Here is a 6666-nt window from a genome sequence, read left to right on the forward strand (position 1 = left end):
GGAAGAGCCACTCCGGCATGGGCGCTGCGACCGAGCCTGGTGCTGCTCCTCCGGCTGCGGCTAGTGCGGGACTGGGATCCCGCCGGGGCCGGATGATCGAGGTAGGATGGGGACCAGGACCGGACCGGCATCGCTACAGGTAGGAAGAGCTGCTCCGGGACGGGTGCTGGGACTGAGCCGCCGCTCCTGCTCCGGCCGGTGCGGGGCTGGGGTCCCGCCGGGGCTCTCGGGCCGCGGGGAGCCGGGGCTCTGATGGTGCTGGGCCGCCAGGAAGACGGCGCTTCCCTGGAGCAGCCCCTGGATCACGGCTGGAAACGGGAAAGGTAGGGGAAGCGCCTGTGGCAGCCCCGGGACCCCCCGGACCCCGCCGCTCCCTCAGCGCCGCCGCCCGTCCCGCGGGGCGCCCCCTGGCGGACACGGCGCCGCTCCTCAGCCCCGCGGGGACACCGAGCCCGGCCCGGCAGCGCCGCGGCCACCGACAGCCCAGAAAGGGCCCCAAGGAGCAGCGGGCATTGCCTGGAATGGAGGCACGGACCGTTTGCAGAGGGGCTCAGACAGCAGCTCCCGTTTCTGACTTCCCAGAACTCCCACACAGCTCCCAGGTATGTGTCAGCCACCCCAAATCTTCTCTTGCCTTTCCAGCCTGAGGCCATTGTTCCTCAGCAGCACTAACACCAAAGCCATCTTTCCTCACAGATATTGAATCCCAAGCAGTATACCTGGGAGATGCCTCAAACTCAGAGGTTCAAGTGGGATGAAGTTTGGAACTTCCCAGGGAGCCAGCTGAAGTGCAGAAGTGAAGGAGAACTTTTGCAGGTGGGTCTCACTGGAGGTGTGCTGAAGGCAGGGATGTGCATCACTTTCCTGAGGGGAAAAAACGTGCAGAGGCTACTGCTGAGGCTCTGAAAGGAGCTGGGCTTCTTCAGGGAGAGGTGTGCTGCATCAGCACAGGCTGGGAGTGCATCCAGCCACTGCCTTGTCCTGCTTTAAAATACCCACTGGAGCCCGAGCTCCAGGGATGGGCGGTGAAATCAGCTGGGTTCCAGGGAACTCTGCCAAGTGACCCCAGGGACATCAGTGGAGCTGGGGGATGAGGGTTTTAAACAGCAAGTTCTATAGAATATAGACTTGTCCTTCTCCTGATCCCACTCAGCTTCCCTGGAACCTCTGCTGGCTCCTAATACAGCTGGTGTAAAAGTGGTAGCTCTGCATGGGAATTTCTACTCTCAATGAGTTGCTCTCATGTTATTCCAGCAGGAATTCATCAGGGAATGTGGGGCTGTGGGTGTAACTCACCTGAACTAGCAAAGCTGATACCAAACCCCAAATCCAGACACCACATAGAGAACAGTCTCTGTGCTGCCCTGTCAGCTAAAACCCCTGGGCTGGGAAATTTTAGCAGCCAAATACATGGAATGCTCTAAATCCCAGCAGCCAGCATTCCCCAGGGGGACAATCCAAGTTCCAGGGTGGCAGCTGGTGTCCTTCCCCTGGTGCTGGTGGGACAAATTCCCCTCAGAACGGGCAGGAGCTGGGAGCAGGAGGGGCAGGAGCAGCATGGGGAAGTGCTGGGAGATGAGGCTGCTGGAATGTCACCTGGATCGGGAGATGAGGCCGCTGCAATGCCGGCTGATTCAGCTGGGAACATTCCTTCCCTGCAGGAACCAGAGCAGATCCCTCCTGGCCAGGCTGGGGGGCAGCTGCTGGGTCTGCTCTGGGGTAGAACCCCTGCCCTGCCAGCAGCCCTGACTCTGCTTTCCCTCCCCGCTCCTGAGGGTGTCAGGGCTGCCGTGAGGGAGCTCAGACCCAAAAACCCCACAGCCCACAGAGTGAACGATCCCAACACAGAAATGCAGTGTTGAGATAAAAAATCTGTTAAAAAGGCTGTGACAACACTGTAATGGGATTCCCAGGAACCTTCTGGTTTGCTCCTGGGTCTGTTTTTATGTATTTTCAGTCCCTCACTGGGCAGCTCATAGAATTTATTCTGGGACTCTGAGGTTGAGCAGGGCTGGCTTTGGATTGGCCTTCACCTCTGCTCCCCCTTGGGCCGAGCTGGGCGGACTCATCCCCTCAGCTCTTCCCTCCAAAACACCCCTGACTCATTTCCCTGCAGGTGACCCCGGGTTTTGCCCCAAGCTGTCCCCTCCTCACCTGCCCTTGCCCTCACGGTGTCCCTTCTGTTCCCCACAGTGCCCTGGGGACACCAGGGAGGTCCCTCTGCCTTTCTGCTGCCCCTCTCCAGCCCCGGCCGCTCCTCTGCTCGCTCTCTCTGCCCCTGTCCCACACGGCGAGGCACAAAAGGGGAAAGGGGTCATTAATTCAATTAATTCTGCAATTAATTAATTAATTAATTCCGACTCCCCAGTGAGAAGAACATGAACTCACAGCCACAGAGGCCGGACAGGTTCCTGCAGTGAGAGCTCAGTGCATGTCCACAGAGGTAAGTCCAGCATCTGAAACAAAAAAAAAAAAAAAAAACGCAGGAGAAAAATGTGATTTATTTTGCTTCTAAGTTATTTCAGGTTCTTAGAGCCCAGCCAACATTTGCTCTTGATTTTGGTTGGGTGAATAGTGAGCAGTGGGCACAGGTCATGCCATTCGTGGGGGCAGAAAAAGTAGATTGAGCTCACCTTATTTCAATTTATTAAAAAAGATTTAGAACTCCTTAAACACAACACTCTGCAATTACCATAATGTTTCTTCCATGATTTTAACTGATTCTCAGTAGATTTTATAAAACTTAAAACAACACCTCCTCCTTAGCAGACTCATAAAACATTAGACAAAAATCCTAATACCAGTCTCAGGCTTAGACAAGAGACCCTCCCCACTACCAAACAAAAAAACCAAACTAATGTGCCAAAAGTAGACCTTATTATCACTAAAAATACAACTCAACCATATCAAAAATAACTCCAAATTTATTTCCTCCAAACACCAAATACTCTCCAAATTGTAAATCAAAACCATTAAAAAATTCTTCAAGTATCAAAAACCTATATGTAAATATTACTCAAAACCCCCAAAAATAGAGAACAATCTAATCAATATCCTAAATACAAAAAAAACCACTATACAAGTTAGTACAATTCTAAATAGAACATAAATAAAAATCTTTTGCCAAGAAAGATAGCTCCCAATGAATAAAACCACCATGTACAGATATAGGTAGTAATAGTAAGCCAACAACCTAAAGTTTCTCCCCAACACTTTCAAAACTTCAATATTTATAAATAACAACCTTCAATAACTCAAGTATTAATAAAATGAAACAAAATCAAATTTCGCTACATTTAAGCCTAAATAGTCTTCAATTTCATCACTGTAATAATCTATTAAAATTTGTTTTGTTATTCCTTACAATCAGAATTAATTAATTCTAAGTCTTATTTAATGTAACTTATCCTGGATTGTATTAGAAATCATTTATCTAAACTATAAAGTATATAGTTAATTGTCTTTAAAAAGTAAAACAAGTCAAATTAAAGCAACTAAAATAAAACACTAAGCAACACCTCTTCATAAGTAAAACAATACAGTTTATTACATCATCCATTTAATCAAAAATTCTATTCTTCATTACAATCTCGAGTTTTTATCTTTTATAAATAACACCAAAAAATAGCAATTACTATTAATATCATACTATTTTAAAATTTTTAGTTTATTTCCCTAATATATAAATATTTTTAAAAAGCTATCTCAACTTCTCCAAACACTTACTACTAACATACTAATTATAGAGAATTATTAATTTAATAATAAACATTATTTATAAAATATTATTTTAATAGTTACAACTGACTTTCACATACTTTAACATCTCTTTATATAATCACCACAACCACATAATTTCCAAATCCCACTTTTTTATTCTCTAACTACTGTATACATCTCTTAAACCAAGTTAACTCCCTGACTAATCTCTACACTAACTCTGTCATTTAACCTAATATTATCTCATCATTTTAAATATTTTTCAATGTTAAAAAAATTAGACTTTATTAAAAACCTCCTCCAAACTATTAATCTTATAACTTTCCTCAGGTATTATTACAAAAACACTTTAATAAAAAATCCAACTACAACATTGATTTATTTTTCTAAGTTTCATACTAAGTATTCAGTCTCTCCTACATTTCCTGCACCCTCACACTCTCAATATCCAAATCCAAATTCACAACCCTGTCTGTAACCACTTTCAAATATTTAAAAAATAAGTTTACTATATTCAAAACATCTCTATTCTAAAAATACTTTAAAAGCCCAATTACTAAATAATTTAATTAATCTTTAATCCTAAAATTGTTACTCATAACTATTTTTAAAAACCTTACCTGAAAATGTATTAAGTAACATCCACCAATTACAATTTAAACTATAATCAAACCCTAGCTCTACCAAAATAAAATAATTAATAATCCCAAATATTTGCTACATCAAAAATAAAATTCAAATAATTTTAACTTAACCATTTGACTTTATCAATATCACAACTGAACCTATTTGTAACAATTATGGAACCTTCCACTAATTTAAAATTTATCAACTGTTCCAAGCTCTAAAATAATATACAATATTTTAATACTTAATAAATATATAATTTCACATGTTACTAATTGTATATAATCTAAATAATTCCTAATTAATTTAGTGTTTTCTTTACTGCATACATTACTTTAATATTTCTTCATACTTATAACAAAAAAATTATAATAATATCTGAAATAAGTATGTCACAAATCTGTATGCAATTTTATAAACCAAAATGTATCAATAGTTTATTGATCATATGACAACATAAAGTTTACTTACATCTCAGCAAGTAGAAAAACCCAGGTAAATTTCAATGAAATCGTAAAACGACATCACACAAAAACCACACTGACCACTCCAGCACTAAAAAAACAAAATTAGACAAGGTAAGTACAAATGCAAATTACACAAAATTTCCAACTTACACCTAGCACCTTGTATTGTACTCACCAAAAACGATAAACTTGAAGTTTCTTTATAAATATAAAAATCAATAGTATCAATTTCTTATTAAATAATAACTTAAAATATAAAATTCAATCAAATATTATGCCTCTATTTAGTTTATTTACTTTTAGTTATACAACTTTACCAATGAACCAACCTAAACCAAACATTTACATAACTTCAACTAAAGTTTCAAGTTTAAATACTTTGTATTAATCTATCATTGCTCAAAAAAATATATTCTTTACTTACCTAATCCATATACCAATTACAAATAATCCATATCATGAAAAAAGTACATTATTAACCATTAATATAAAGATAATTACTAATATATAACAAAAAATCATTTATCCAGCAATACAAATCAAATTATAAAAATAATTTTAAACCTTGAAACTTAAAAAAACACATCAGTTTTTATGCCACCTATTACTTCAACAACACTAAAATTATTAAATAAATTAAAATCTTACCTAAATAAGCAATCCAACACTACTTCCTTTGCATGAAGTAGCTTTTAAACAGATATCAAAAATATTAAACACACAGTTTTACAAAACAACAATCAATTTTCTTTTGTTGACACAAATATAAACACAAAAATTTCATGAAATATATTCTAGAAATTTATCTAATAACTCGAAATCTATTTATAAAAATATACAGCTTTGAAAAATATCAAAAATAAGATAAATAATAAAACCTAACTAAAAATTTAATAAATAAAATTTAACACCATAATTAACAAATATAACCAAATGTTATATTTTAAATACATTTTAATTATTATAATACTACTACTAATAAGAATAACACCTTATTTACATTAATATATACAACCAATACTTAACCAATCTATTATTAAAAATTTCTTAATACAGAGAGAGAGGGGAGATGTGGGAACTGGAAAACCAGAATCCTCCAGAGACACCAAAAGATTTGATCTGCAGCCTGGGAAGAAGCTTGGATTGATGTGAAAATACAACACAGATGCATTAGCAGCAAAATAATACAGAAAATAATGATGTTTCTGTGGCTGTGAGTAAGAGCGTGCCTTGAGTGAGTGAGGAACTGTAAAGGTGAGGTGGTGCAGGGTTGATAATGTGAGGGTGGGGCTGTGTAAAGTCAGAGTTTAGAATTGTTACAGAAGCATCTGTGTGCAAGTGAGGAGCCACAGGACAGAAGTGAGCACAGTGCAGCAGAGTTAAGGAAAGGTGATGGGTGAGAAAAGCAAAATGAACCCTGTGGCAGCTGTGTGTGGGTTAGAAAGGTCTACATTGCCTGGAACAAAGAACTGTGAGTGCTCTGGAACTGTAGGAACTACTTACTCTGTAAAGTCTGCTGGCCTCTGAGGCTGATCCTTACCTGAGCAATAAACCCTTCTCACCAGAGCCAGGGCACTGAGGCTGATCTTTACCTGAGCAATAAACCCTTCTCACCAGAGCCAGGGCACTGGGGCTGTTTGTGTGAGCAATAAACCCTTCTCACCAGAGCCAGGGCACTGGGGCTGTTTGTGTGAGCAATAAACCCTTCTCACCAGAGCCAGGGCACTGGGGCTGGTGTTGGTTGAGCAATAAACACTTCTCACCAGAGCCAGGGCACAGGGCTGGTGTTGGTGTGAGCAATAAACCCTTCTCACCAGAGCCAGGGCACTGGGGCTGTTTGTGTGAGCAATAA

The 6666-nt window shown here is 40.3% G+C and overlaps 1 long non-coding RNA gene across 2 annotated transcripts; it reads left to right on the forward strand.

Moving 5' to 3' along the window:
* On the forward strand, positions 1 to 6392 carry LOC131554837 (uncharacterized). Of its 2 annotated transcripts, XR_009274441.1 has the most exons (5): positions 1 to 139; positions 271 to 602; positions 697 to 816; positions 2369 to 2443; positions 5871 to 6392. It is a non-coding gene; the product is annotated as an uncharacterized LOC131554837 (long non-coding RNA). The 2 variants fall into 2 exon arrangements; XR_009274440.1 differs by having other exon boundaries at positions 80 to 602.
* Positions 6393 to 6666: the final 274 nt, after the last annotated feature.

This window comes from Ammospiza caudacuta, chromosome 2 (assembly GCF_027887145.1).
Source record: "Ammospiza caudacuta isolate bAmmCau1 chromosome 2, bAmmCau1.pri, whole genome shotgun sequence".
Taxonomy (NCBI): domain Eukaryota; kingdom Metazoa; phylum Chordata; class Aves; order Passeriformes; family Passerellidae; genus Ammospiza; species Ammospiza caudacuta.